Consider the following 14,605-nt stretch of genomic DNA (forward strand, 5'->3'; position numbering starts at 1 on the left):
ACCTTAGGTAAGGGATGAATGTAAATAATTATAGTGCCTAGAATATACAACCTAGGGAGTGCAAACAAACAAACCCCAGATTCATTATTACTGCTGTTTCTTGAATTCTTTATTTACAAAATCAAGATAGTAGCCATTCATACATGTCTGTCTTATTAAACTAATATGATGGCAAATAAAAAGTTCTCTCAAATAATATCCTTTTGTAGAAAGAACATTATATAAAAATATGTAAGTCGAAACATTCCTTGTTATGGTGTCTTTACGCCCTAGGAAAGAATGGAAGTCTACAGAGCTCTGTGCAATCTTTGGACTCTTCTTTGCTTGCAGTGGGTATGCCTGTTGGGGAACTCACTGCAGGGAATTGAATGTGATTGTGGGGAAACCCCAGGTACCTTTTTGAAGATTTCATCTCTATTACTCATGATTGATTACTAGGAATTAAGAGAGAGCCAGAATATTTAGACTATTACCAAACAAAAGACCAATGGGCCCATGTAGGCATAAAGATAGATAAAAGTTGCAAAAATATCACTGAGCTACAAGTGATTACAAAAAGCAGTTGTTCCCTCAGTTTGATGGTTCTGTCCATCTGGAGTCATACTAATAACTGGTGCCAATCCAAATGTTTACCTTTATCTTATGCCATCATTGACTCCTTTGCAGAAATCAGGGTGCTTTTCTCTGCTATGAAATGTCCTGTTGAGCAGGTTTTTAGTATGATCAAGGAAATACCTTGTCCTCACTCTCACTGTTCCAGCTGCCCTGGCAGACCTCCTGGTGCTTGCTGAATGAGGTCATATATTTATTAGGGTGATGTCTTAGTTAAGAGAGCTGAGACAAATAAGGGACATTTGCATATCCTCCATTCAATAAAATAGCTACAGGGAGAGATTTTAGGGTATAATATACAATGCATGGGATTTAGAGGGAGAAAGACCTGGGCTTACTGATCATGTAATCTTGGGCAAGTAACTTTATCCCTCCGATTTTTCACCTGCTCTGAATTATATGCTAGTGGTATTTGCAATAAAGTTTGTGAAAATGCATGACAGAGTGTCAACACAGCAATTGTCAATTCTTTTCCTTTCCTTCTTGACCATCCAGTTTCAGGGAAATTTGTTATGTGGTTATGAGCTCAAAGGAATTACACGTGCCTGTGTCCTAAGAAGCCAGAAATTCTGTGTCATTATTTTACTCTTACTTTAGAGTTCTCTCCTGTCTTTCCTTGCCATGGCTGGAGAACACAGAATACCAGCTGGGGAAGCCTGAGGTAATGAGATGGATAGTTGGATGTCAGAAGCTTCAAATTATTCACCTGAGGGATTTGTATATTGTCTAAAAACAATTTAAACTATTATTGTTCAAAATCTTTTGGAATTTTTCACCTGAAAAATTTTACATGAATATTTGAAAAATGTTTTCATGGGCAAGGGTGACAGGCGTGATCCTCCCTCTGTAATCTGTCCACAAAATGGCATTCAGATAAACATAGCTACCATTTCAAATAATTCTCCATCTAACTGCCTACAACAAGTAGAAAGGACACAAGAATTTGGAATCCAAGTACAAATCAGGTAGACAAATACAGATTTAATTTCAAGAAGTAAAATATATGTCTATGTGTGTTAAAACTTTAATTCAGCTTTTGAGTATATACCCTCAAAAGAGGCTTATACACATGTTGGTGTTTGTTGTTTATTTGTTTGTTTTACTCTCTGTTTCATATGGCTTCTATGAAGAGCCACGTTTCTTCTTTGTCTCTGAAAACAACATTTCTAGGAACCACTTGGTCCCTCTGGTCTTGAAGGTCCCATGGAGTGCCGGGAATGTGGTGGTGATCTTCCTGTTAGTTTCTACCGACCCGCACAGACATTTTTCAGAGGAAGAGAAGGGTCCTTTCCAAGTCTGATCTCACACCTGGCTGTGTCCAGACTGTGTCACAGGCTGTGCTCAGACTGTGGTTTCAGGCACTTGCATTTACCAACTTGGTTTTGGCAGGAGAAAGAAGAGTTCCTATCATGAATATACCCAATTGCCTCCTGAAACATATATGCTTAATATACTCCTTCCTTACCCAACTTTTACTTCTCTACAGCTGGATCTTGTTCATTAAAATATGTTTCATTTTCAAAATTAAGCTATCAGTTGCTAAAATGTGTATGCATATTTTTTAGGACACCCTGTATTTTACCATCATGTTAAAATAATTATTTAAAAATTAAAAAAAAAAATTTTTAAAATTTTAAAAGAGTGAATGTTGCTCAGAATGTCTTCAAATGATGGATTCATCCTATGTTTTAACTTAAATCAGTGAATTCTGTTTATAATTGATGAGTAACAAAAAGACTAGTTTATGGGAGAAGAGTCCTTTAATAGAAGCTTCATCTGACCTCTTTCCTTCATGGTTTGGTCTGTTCTCTCCTTGAGTCTTAAGGAGAAATGCAAGGCATGGTATTCTTTCTTATGCCTTTATTTTTGACTCCTCATCCTCTCACTTCAGATAAACCATACTGTCCACACCTCCGGGAGGGGATTGTTGTGAAAGTTTTTTAACCTTTGCTGGTCTTATTTGCTGTTAGCTCTCTCCCCGGCTCCTTGAATTGGTGGCAGCCTATGTGACAAAGATGACACATGGTTCAGTTTTCTTCGGCCCACTAGTCAGTCACTAACACCTTAGCTCCTCCCACTCACTCAGGGAGTGTCTCCAGCCTTGGGTTCTGACAGTCAGTCAGCATGTGGTTAAGCTAATCCAAAACAGCCCAAACTCTATCCCTATTGGCCCATACAACACATATTTTAGCTTTAGCTTTCACTTTTTAAAAAAATGTAGTCAATTCTTGCCTATAAAATACCCAATTAAAGGTAATGTTTGATATAGAAAAAAAAGAAGTGAATTTGAGGTTTTTTTGGGTTTATCAACAGCCACACTATGCTCCAGCCAGGACCCTCAACTGGACCTTGCTTTGTTATTTTTGTGGGTCTCCCACCAGATCACAGCTAACAGTCTCCTAAACTAACATGGGAGTCTGGAGCACTGGACTACTGGACATGTCCTGCCTCTACATGATGCAATTTTTAAAACGTTGTTTATTTATTTATTTTGAGAGGGAGAAATTGAATTTGGAAACTTTTGATCTCCAGAACTAGGTAATGTTATATATATACTTAAATATTTATCTTATTTAAGTAGATATATATAACAATAAGATATATAATATATATATATCATGTTATATATATCTACTTAAGATAAATATTCAGTCTTTTGGGGAAAAAAAAACAAAACATTAAACAGTTGCTGCCTTATTTTTCTCTAAGTGTGTTATTACAATCTACCTTTGTGTAAATGTGCTTTAATTATGCCACATGTGATTCTACCTCATCAGAGCTCATTATTTTAGGAATTTTTCAACTATGAAAAACTGATGACTAATATAGTAACAGTATGTGTAGCCTTTTAAGGAATGTAGATTACTTAAAGAAGTGCATTCATTACTCATGTGTATGTGATAAGTAAGCAGAAAACCACATAAAACCTGCTGTAAAATGTCAGTAAAGAAACGTACTTTGGTATAAATTAATTAGATTATTTTTATAAAAATAAAAACACGGCCAACTTGGAAGATTGCAACTTTTCTTATGATGGCTTCCCCATTTAGACATTATTTGGCCTGGCATAGGTCTGTTAGACTTTCTGTTCTGTGCTGCTTGAAACGTTTTGGCCACTCCAATAACATGTCTAAGGAGTGTGATCCTTTCCCTAGCAAATTCAGTGTGAGAAGGACCTGCGTAGTAGCTGCACTTACAAGAACTCAGTCGTTTCTGCTCTTAGCCTTGATACAACAACTGTCTCTCCCAAGCGACTGACTCTAGCACATGTGTCAAACACACGGCCCGCGGGCCAAATCCAGCCCGCCAGGCCTTGCAATGTGGCCCGCACCGCGCTGTCATCACTGCACTTTGCTGTCAGTTTATGACATTGTCAGTTTATGACTGTTCAGTAAACCATTCGGCCTGCGATTTAGGCTGGATTTTAGATTTTGGCCCCTTCTCTGATTGAGTTCGACACTCCTAGTAGAGAATGGTCTGCTTATCTCACTCTTTCTCTTTCCTTTGGACTCCATGTGTAAAATTTTTGCGCCATGTCTACCTTCTCATTCTTTGCCTCCCTTTCTCTCCCAGTCATATCTTCTTCAGGTTCAATAGTGGGAGAATAATAAAAGAACCAGTTTTTAGTTACAATGCCAGAAAGCCCTACCTTGAGATGTTGGGAATGGAAGAAACACATTTGTACAGAACTTAAGTCTGTGTGATTTAGTTCAAAAAATGTGGATTTATTACAGGTTTCATCACCTCAGGTAAGTAATTTATCTTCTCTGTGACTGCTGTTTTTAATCTGCACAATGGAAGGAATACATTTCTTCAAAATATAGTGTAATAAAAACTGGATAGTTATATGCAGACAAATGAAATTGTACCCTTATCTTATAGGGCTCACAAAAATTGACTTGAAATGGATTAAAGATTTAAACATAACACCTGAAACTAGGAATATTCCTAGACATCGCTGGTTTGGCACTGCCTGATTCAAATTGAGTTTTGCTCAAATAAATTCTATTTTTAATATGCCTTAGTTTATCTGTTAAGAGTTCAGGTTTCAGAAGAAAGAACCAAAGGAGACCTCTGATGGCTCCCAGGAGTAGGCACCTGCTGAGCCCCTTGAGCTCCTGCTTTTTTGCTACCTTTGGAGTCCATGGGAAAGTCCCTTTCAGATCCTGAGTCCTAGCTTTGAAGTTTTGTGTTATTTAAGATTTAAAACAATATATTTTTTTTTATTTCAGGGAGGAAGGGAGAGGGAGAAGGAGATAGAAACATCAATGTTGAGAGACAATCATTTATCAGCTGTCTCCTGCACACCCCACACTAGGGTTCAGGCCTGCAGTCCCGGTATGTGCCCTGGGCAGGAATCGAACCATGACCTCCTGGTTCATGGGCTGTTGCTCCACCACTGAGCCATGCTGGCCGGGCAGCTTTCACTTTTTATTTTGAGCATTTCTTTATCCACACTTGGTCCAGAAAGCAGCCAGAGCAAGACTGGTTTTAACTTTAAAACTGGACTGGGTCCAACGTCTGACTGGGTCCTACTTAAACTGGACTGAGTCTAGTGTGAGACCTCAGGTGATAAAATTTTATATTAAGGCTAAACAAGTAGGTTAACTTTACCAAGGACAGTCTTGAATTACAATGGCCACAGTAGAGAACTTTATTCATTTATGAGATGCCCTACAGAAAAAGGATTGTTAGCCAGGAATTCCCTGAAGGATTGAGGAAATATTTTTCCTTCTCTATAGTTTCTGGTGACTAGGATGAGATCTGCTGGGATGCCCATCTCATTGCAGGGACTGCAGATGCCATCCTCGGAAAACTGGCAGAAATGGGCAAGTCTGAGAACTTGTCTTGGCAACTATCAGATTGGGGATTCCAAAAATATAGCTGGACAGAAATATGGGTTGTACTCCTTTGCAACTAGGGTACTACTGGCTGTTTCCTAAATTTTAGTGGAACTCTTTTTTTTTTTTTTTGTTATCATTGAGAATGGCTCTGAGTCTGGCAGGGTAGTACCTTTTGAACTTTTTTGGGGGACTTCTTTTGTGTTGATATGCCAGGAATATTTACTGTTTGTCCCAGCTCAAACCTGACAAAATATTTGAAAGGTAGCTTTATAATCAGAAGTTGGCCAAATTGGAAGCTGATACTCAAAGTACAATAGGACATTTTTTTTTTTTTAGGTCTCTCACCTAAGCTAAAATAAAATTATGTACTTAGAGGATAATAAAAATATTCTAAAGCCATTGTGAAAGGATTTACTAAAACATTCCAAAGAAATAAATATATCTCTAAATCTAGAACATAGAAACCTTTTGATTTCCAGTCTTCTGATTTCCATATTAAACAAATATTATCTCCCAGATATAATGAAAATAATATAGTTGGATAGCTTTATGTCATTGAGAATGCGACCCTTCCCCCTTTTTTTTGCAGGGGGGAGGGGAGGATTAAAAATTATACTTGTCTTACACATTGAGTCTTTACCAAAACAGAAATGAAGCTCTAAAAATAATTCAAAGTCCATCTATCTTGTTTACTAGTTCCCAAATCTTGAGTTGTTAGAAATGATGTCTATGGTTCAAGTTGTTTAGTGTATGTATATGGAGAGGTGGAGGCATGTGGATGAACTTATTTGTCCTGTGAGTATAGTTTTTATAAGCCAGGGTTGAGGCCTAGTTGAGTAGCGGGCTTAGAAGGGCCTGGCTAGAATTTGGGCAAGGAAGAAAGCCTATGCCACCTCTCCTATTGGGTCATGTTAACATTCCAAAGTCATCAATACCAAAGTGTCAGGTATTAAGCCATCAACAGAGTTGGGGAGAATAATTGTATTCATCTTACTGAATATTCTCCCTATTGATGTGACCCTTCTACAGTAGTGGCTCTTTGTTGCTCCTTGTTGCAGTCAACACACAGGAATGTTCCCCAAAGCAGGAAATCCCAGCGGCCATTGACTCATCCCCCTACAGACAACTGCAAATCAATTCTGGAATATCGCCATGAAGCAGGCTTGGCTCCTGTAGACCTGCCCCTAGCAGGGGAGTTTCTCTCTTTTAGTTTAGGGGCATAGCTCCTCTGTCCAATTTGGTTTTTTTAAGTCTCTATAATTTTTTTTTCATCAAACTCTCTCCTCCTCAATGAGCTCTAGCTTTTGAAGATATAATTCAGGAAAGTTTTCATGCAACTTTTTTTTCTGCTCAATCATATATTTCCCTGAGACTTTGAAACACATAGCCTGTTCTTGAATTGGCCAGAGGAAAGTGAAAAATTCAGAAAGAGAAAAAGAGGAATGAATATCTTAAAATAGTTCCCAGCTGCACATACCAGTTATCATGGAAAAGAACCTAGGTGGAATCTAATGAACAAAATAAACTGACAAACAGAATAGATGTAGAGACAGGGAAGCATGGAACAGACTGACAAATTTCAGAGGCAAGGGGTGAGGGAGGTGGGAAGAGATTAACCAAAGAACTTAAATGCATATATGCATAACCCACGGACACAGACAATAGCGCAATGAAGGCCCCTGGGTGTGATCAGGGCAATGGGGAGGGGAAGGAGACATCTATAATACTTACAACAATAAAGATTTTTTTTTAAAGTTCACTCCTAGTCATGATAGAGTATAAGAAGGCTTAATTTTATGCCATTGATAACTTGCTTAGGTGAGTGTAATGGGACACACCCTTGGCTGAGTTGGAAGATCATTATTCTGGTTTCTTTCTTGTCCATTGTCACTTCACTACAAGTTCCTTAGCTATTAAATGAGTATGTTGGATAGTTAGCTTTTCCAGCAGTGATATTTTTAACACATCCATCTGGTACAAAAATTACCAGATTAATGATTACCTAAACAATGCTGCTGGCTGATGTGCATTTATTTAGAGAGCTTACTTGGTGCCTAGTACCACACCATATGGTCATTCTGATCAATTCTGAAAAAGTCCATCAGATAAATTAACTAATTTCAAAGGTCACCCTTTTCTGATTGAGTTTTTGGCTTCCATTATATGTTACACATATACTAAACTCTGCCATATGTGGGTTATCACTTTGCCTCTGGAAAAGGTAATGGACTTGTGCCGTCATAGCTTCTTTTCTTCTTCTCCTAGGACCACTTTCCAGGATGACAATACATTTTCTGCTTTTTATAAGTGTGTTTTTTTTAAAAAAAAGAGGAAGATAGAGCCATGATGTCTGGTAATATACTCACACCCCTGGTTTGTTAGTTTGTTTTTTACCAAGTGGCCTGGTGAGTGGCTGGAAAAAAATTGTAATTAATTGGGTTTTCATTTTTAATGGAAATGTATTGATGCTTATTTTGTAGGTAAAAAGACAGAGGTAGGAAAAGATGCTCTGAAACACCTATTCAAGTACATGTCTGTCGACTCCAAAGATTTTCTTTACCACAGTCCCATCCCTCTTTCTGTGTTATGTAACATGAACAGTCTAAGAAATCTTCTATTACACTAAAATATTTCATTCCTTTTAATCCCCCTCTTTTGTTTCACTTTGGCATTTGGTAGAGTACTGCTTTCTCAAAGCTGTTTATAATGTAGAGTTGTAGACCATTTGTGTCTTTCATAGGAGTGTTCCTACTTTCTCCCCCCAAGTTGCATATAAATGTTGGCATCTGATGGAATTTATTATAAGCAAATGGATGTCAGAGTTCCATGCTGACTTCTCTCTTTTCCCTTTCTCTAGAGGTTCCCTCACCCACACACAATATGTGTGTTTTGTGGAGTGTCTTACTCCAGGCCAGATGTTCTTGGCTGAATTTCAGGACATATCCTGATTCTGTTTACAGGTGAGGAAGGAACAAGGCTAGTGCCCTGGAGAGAATGGGGTGGCATAGAGTTAATCATCATAGGCATGTTTTAGACCAAAGCAAACAAGAAACTAGTTGGCTTCCTCTGGTGTATGATGTCACAATCAGACTTATTGTTTCCTGATTTTGTCAGGACCTGAAGCCAGGATAACTCTATATCATATTTATTTCCACCTACTGCATTACAATTGCCGCCTGCAAAAAACAATGACTACTTAAGAGGCAGAATGTGTTCCTGGCCACATGTTTTCTCTCTCTGCATACTTTTAAAATGGACATGAGCAATTTATCTTGAATGCTATTCTGTCTCCTGACCTAAATATTTCCTAAGGGTTTTCATTTCCAGGAGCCTATTTCTTAGGTTTTGTAGGTTGGGAAGCCCAGAGAGGATAAACTTTTTTTTTTTTTAAATGAACATACACAAAACCTTGAATTCAAGGGCCATATTTTAATAAATAAATATTTGGACAAATGAGAAGTATTCTATGTTATTTTATAGGAGAATTGACCTTTATTAAATTTATTAACAGTAAAATGACTTTGATATGACAAAAATAATATCAGCATGGCTGAATATTTTAGGTTTCAATCCCTCATCTACCTAGTTATTATCTAATCAGAAAGTAATGTGTGAATATCTGCTGTTAGTCATTGTGCTTAATGTTGGAGAAAATCCGGACTCCAAGTAATATCTGACAAACATAATTTGATTTAACTCTGTGTTTCACAACTCTTCATTAAGATTTTTAAAAAACCTCTTAAATGAAATAATGTAATAAAGGGTCATTGGAAAAAATAAAAATAGAGAATTATATGAAGTAAAAAGTAAAAGTGTCTCTTTTCCTTTACCCTATATATAGCCTTGTTGATAACTAGTGGCCTGGTGCATGGATTTGTGCACATTGAAAGGAAATTAATTAGAAGAAATATTTTAATATTACTATTCACCCTTTTTCTATAATAGAAATGTCAGAAATGAAAGAAAATTAGTAAAATCATCAAACGTATGGCCAGTCACTTAGCCTTTTATATATATACTAGAGGCCCATTGCATGAAGAGATTCGTGCAATAGGCCTTTCTTCCCCTGTCTGCTAACACCGGTTTTCCTCTGGCACCTGAACCCAGGCCTTAGCTCTGGCCGCCCCCTTCAGTCTTAGCTCCTGGTGGAGCGCCCCTCCTGAAGCTCTCTCTGCCTTCTGCCCTCCATGTACCCAACTTGTTCAAAATAACTTTGTAGAACTCAGCTCTTGGTGTTTTTGCCAATTACTTTTTTGTGGACAGTTTTTTAGCAACAAATTTAAATTCTTTTTCTTTTAACATTTTATTTTTTATTTTTATTTTTTAGAGAGAGAGGAAGGGAGAAGGAGAGAGAGAACATTGGTGAGAAAAACATCATTTGGCTGCCACCTGCATGCTCCTTACTGGGGATCAAGCCTGCAACCTGGGCATGTGCCCAGTGACATCTTGGCACATGAGTGGAAGGTCAACCCTCAATTGCTGAGTTATAACAGCTAGGTTCAAATTCTTTAATAGATATTTTTAGATATTTTATTTCTTTGTCTGCTTGGGTAAGTTGTAGTTTTCAAGGAACTTATTCACCTAAGTCATTCAACTTATTCCCATAAAGTTGTTGATGATATTCCTTTATTTTCCTTGTTTTATATGTGCAGACTTATAGTGATATACTCTCTTTCATTTCTGATATTGGTAAGATGTGTGTTACTTTCTTTTCTTTGACCAGACTTGTTAGATGTTTATCAATATTATTCATATCTTTTAAGAATCAACTTTTGGTTTTATGAATTTTTTTAATTACTTGTTTTCTATTTTTTGAGTATCTTTCCTAGCTTTATAATTTCCTTTTTTCTCTGTAATAAGTCATGAGTTTTTCTCTCTAAATTTTGACTGCATCACACACATTTTTATATAATGCATTTTCACTATTATTCAGTTTGAAATGTTTTCTACTTTGTCTTGTGATTTCTTCTTTGGCCTATGAGGTATGTAGAAATGTGTTATTTAATTTCCAAATGACTCAATAGGAATTTTGTTGATATTAATTTCTAATTTCATTCAATTGTGACTAGTGATTATATGCAACAATATTTCAAATATTTGAAATTTATGGAACATAAGATTTTTATGAAGCAGAATATTTTTTAAAATATTGGTTTATGTTATATATGCTCTTGAAAACAATAATATTCTATCCTTTGCATATAGCGTATTGTAAATGTCAACTAGATCAAGGGCATTGATAATACTGTTAGTGATATACCTTACAAATACTTTGTTACCATATTTTATCAATCATTGATAAGTGTGTGCAAAAAATTTATGGATTTACTTTCTTATCCTATTAGTTTTGCTTGTTTTTGCTTCTTTAATTTTGAAGCTCTATTATTAGATGTGTGAATATTTAAGATGGTAACATTTTCTTGATTAATGACTCCATTACCATTATTAAAGTCTCTCTTCTTTATCCATGGTGATATTGTTCATCTGGAAGTTCTCTGTTTTGTTCATGTAATGCTGCTTGTATGGATATTATTAAAGCTACATCTTCATGCATATGCTTATTGTTTGTATGGTATAACTTTTCCCATCCTGCTGTTTTCAACCTGCTTTTGCCTTTATATGTAAAATGAAGCTCTTGTAAACTGTTGAGGCCTGATTCTTTTGAAATTCAATCTAAAAACCTCTGCCTTTTAACTAAAGTGTTTGGCTTATTTTTATCAAGTGTAATTACAGATATATATATATTTTTTAAATCTGTCACCTTGCTATATGTTTTCTATTTGTCCCATGTTTGTGGTTTTGTTCTTAGGTTCTTCCTTTTCTTTGATTTTTGACTCAATAGGAGTCAAAAGTCTTTTACTATTCTATTCTAACTCCTCTATTAACTTTTTAGTAATTTCTTGTATTTATGTTTTTAGTGGTTATGATTTAAATTACCCATCCTTACATATTACTTTCAATGTAGAGATCGTGGTTTAACACGTCAAATAAATGCAATAAAGTTATAGCAATATAATTCCACTCTCTATCCTTTGGGTTACTGTTGTCATGCTTTTTGTTTCTGAACACGATATAAACTCTAAATATAATATCACTGTTTTTTCTTTACCTAATCAATTTACTTAAAAAAAAATTTAATGAGCCCTGGCTGGTTGGCTCAGTTGGTTGGAGTATCAGCATGTACTGAAGAGTCTTGGATTTGATTCCCAGTAAGGGTACATACCTAGGTTGCTGTTCGATTCAGTGGGGGTAAGCATAGGAGTTCTCTCTCACATTGATGTATCTCTCTCTCTCTCTCTCTCTCTCTCTCTCTCTCTCTCTCTTCTTTTCCCTCCCTCTCTCTCTAAAATAAACAAAACAAAAAGCAAACAAAACATAACCTTGGGTGAAGATTTAAAAAAAATCAATGAAAGAAAAAAAGTTTTTTATATTTATCATTTCTGGAGTCTTACCTTTCTATAAGTTTGGGTCTCCAAATGGAATATTTCTTTTTAACTAAAAGAATTACTTAATTTTTAAAAATTTATTTTGTTTGTTTTATTTTCTGGTAGTGTTGATCTACTGTTGAAGAATTTTCATGGTTTTCAATTACTTGAAAATCTATTTCAACTTTGTTTATGAGGATATTTTTACTAAATGTAGAATTTGGGGCTAAAAACTTTTTTTCTTTTGGAACTTTAATGATGTTGTCTGCTGGCTTCCATTGTTTCTGATCTTAATTAGATGTACTCTAAATAATTATTTAACATGTCACTTTTCTTTGTTTTAAAAATTTGTCTTCATTTTAAAGTTTATGCAGTTTGGTTATTATATGCTGTATGATTTTCTTTTACTTTTTATTTCTTAGGTTTAGTTCACTGATCTTTTTTGTTATATAAGTTGTTTCATTGTTAAATTTGGTAAATTTTCATCTCTCTGGAGGTCACCTCTTTCATCACCAGTTAGGATTCTAATTACAGCTATGTTAGACTAATGTTTTTCTATCAGTCAATGAGTCTATGTTCATTTTTTAAAAATATTTTTTTCCTCTATTAAAAGTGGATCATATCTATTGATCTATCATCAAGTATACTAACCTTTGGCTCTTTAGTCTGTTATTGAACCCATACAATTATAATGTTCTTATTTTTTAACAAGTTACATTTCTCTTCTGATATTCACTATAATTTAAAAATTATATATATATATATATATACACACACACACACACACACACACACACACTACAGGCCTGGTGCACAAAATTCATGCATGGGTAGGGTCCCTAGTCCTGGCCAGTGATTATGGGCAATCACGTTTCCCACTTCCCTGCCTTCCCACCTCCCCTTGCTCCCTCAGCACTCCACTGCCACTGTTGGTCACCCACCATGTTCTGCACCAACCCCTGGTGGTCAGCACACATCGTAGCGAGCAATCAAACTCCCATTCTCCCAGTGGAACTTCTGGGGGGACACTTTGCATATTAGCCTTATATATATAGATTTATCTCAGAGAGGAAGGGAGAAGGAGAGAGAGATAGAAACATCAATGATGAGAGAGAACCATTGATTGGCTGCCTCCTGCATGCCCTCTACTAGGGATTGCGCAGCAATTCATGTATATGCCCTCACCAGGAATCAAACTATGACTCCTTATTCATAGGTCGTTGCTTAACCACTGTGCCACACAGGCTAGGTGCTGGTATTCACTATCATTTTAATTTGTTGTTTATCTTTTTGTTAAGTTCTTGGATGTATTTATAACATCTGTTTTTTTTTTTTTAAGTATATTTTATTGACTTTTTTACAGAGAGGAAGAGAGAGGTGATAGAGAGTTAGAAACATCGATAAGGAAGAATCATCAATCACCTGCCTCTTGCCCACCCCCTACTGGGGATGTGCCTGCAACCAAGGTACATGCCCTTAACTGGAATCGAACCTGGGGCCTCTCAGTCTGCAGGCCGATGCTCTATCCACTGAGCCAAACCAGTTTCGGCTTAATATCTGTTTTTAAGTCCTTGGCTGCAGGAAGCCATCTACTGCTGATACTATCATGAGAGTGCACCAAGGAACATGGAAGGTGATGGACCTTGGGCATTAGCAAGGCTGACACTAACTACCTTGTCTGTTGAGAGAGTGTTGGCTCAAGGCTATTCTCTAAACTAATAATCCTTTTACTGTTTACCAAACTTTACCTTTGATATGCCTATATGAATTGCTAAAGGGAAAATATCAATTCAAGTAAATAAAAAGCAGACCAGCCAGAGGTCAGTGTGCTCTTCACGAAAGAGATGCCACCTACCCCCCCTTAATAATTCATATTTCTTGTCTAGTATTTTCATTTATGCATTGGCCCATTCTTCAGATCCTGAACCTCACTGCAAAGGTTGCAGCACTTGGCCTTTTCAGAATCTGTTTCTCTTCACTAGTCTCTTTTCAGAATTATATGTCATAAGTTTCTGATGCTATACTAAACATTGTAGGTGATAATTTGAAGGAAGTCTGGATTATGTTGCCTCCCCTGTCATAATTTTGCATTTTGCTCTGGTGGGCAGTTAAATTTCTGTTGTTTCCAATTGTTTCTTTCTCACTTGATTTTGTTCTAAGCTGAAAAGGATCTATTTTGGGTTTTACCTTTTGCCTTGAGTATGGCTTCAATTTAGGGCAAAGTTTCTTACTCCTAAGGTATGGCTTAGCTGGGGTCTCAAATGAATGCTTGATGTCTCTCCATAATATCTGTGCCCAAACACAGATATCTCTTCGTACTATGTGACCTCCACTATCTCTGATCTCTCAGATACATGACAGGCCATGCTCGGGAGGCCTTGTAGTCTAACCTTACACATGCACATCCTAACCCTCATCCAAAGAGCCATGAATAGTCTTCACATAGGCTTTTGGCAACCCCTTCATTGGTATAGTGCTGTCCTCTTCAGTATTCTGCTTTACAAATTTCAGCTGCTTCAACAGCCTCAAAATTCAGTCTCTGCCTCTTTAGCTCAGTGAGATTGGCATTGTCTCTTGAGTGTTACTTCCCTAAAGTAGTTCCGTGGTCTCAAGTCAGAAAGCCAGAAAGCACACGTGACTCACATATGTTTTTCTTCTCTCAAGAACCATGTCCCCTAGTATTTCTGGTCCCATGCCTAAAGACTGTTGCTTCAAATCCCCCCC

At 36.6% G+C, this 14,605-nt stretch overlaps 2 long non-coding RNA genes across 2 annotated transcripts in view; both read left to right on the forward strand.

Moving 5' to 3' along the window:
• Positions 1-14,605, forward strand: part of LOC311626100 — a 152,190-nt gene that overhangs the window by 106,405 nt on the left and 31,180 nt on the right. The gene's annotated exons all lie outside the window — the stretch shown is intronic.
• On the forward strand, positions 289-9,931 carry LOC311626103. The gene is made up of 4 exons (XR_014795637.1): positions 289-391; positions 2,926-3,085; positions 8,314-8,416; positions 9,784-9,931. It is a non-coding gene; the product is annotated as an uncharacterized lncRNA (long non-coding RNA).

This window comes from Pipistrellus hanaki (assembly GCF_964339955.1).
Source record: "Pipistrellus hanaki genome assembly, chromosome: 1".
Classification (NCBI taxonomy): Eukaryota; Metazoa; Chordata; class Mammalia; order Chiroptera; family Vespertilionidae; genus Pipistrellus; species Pipistrellus hanaki.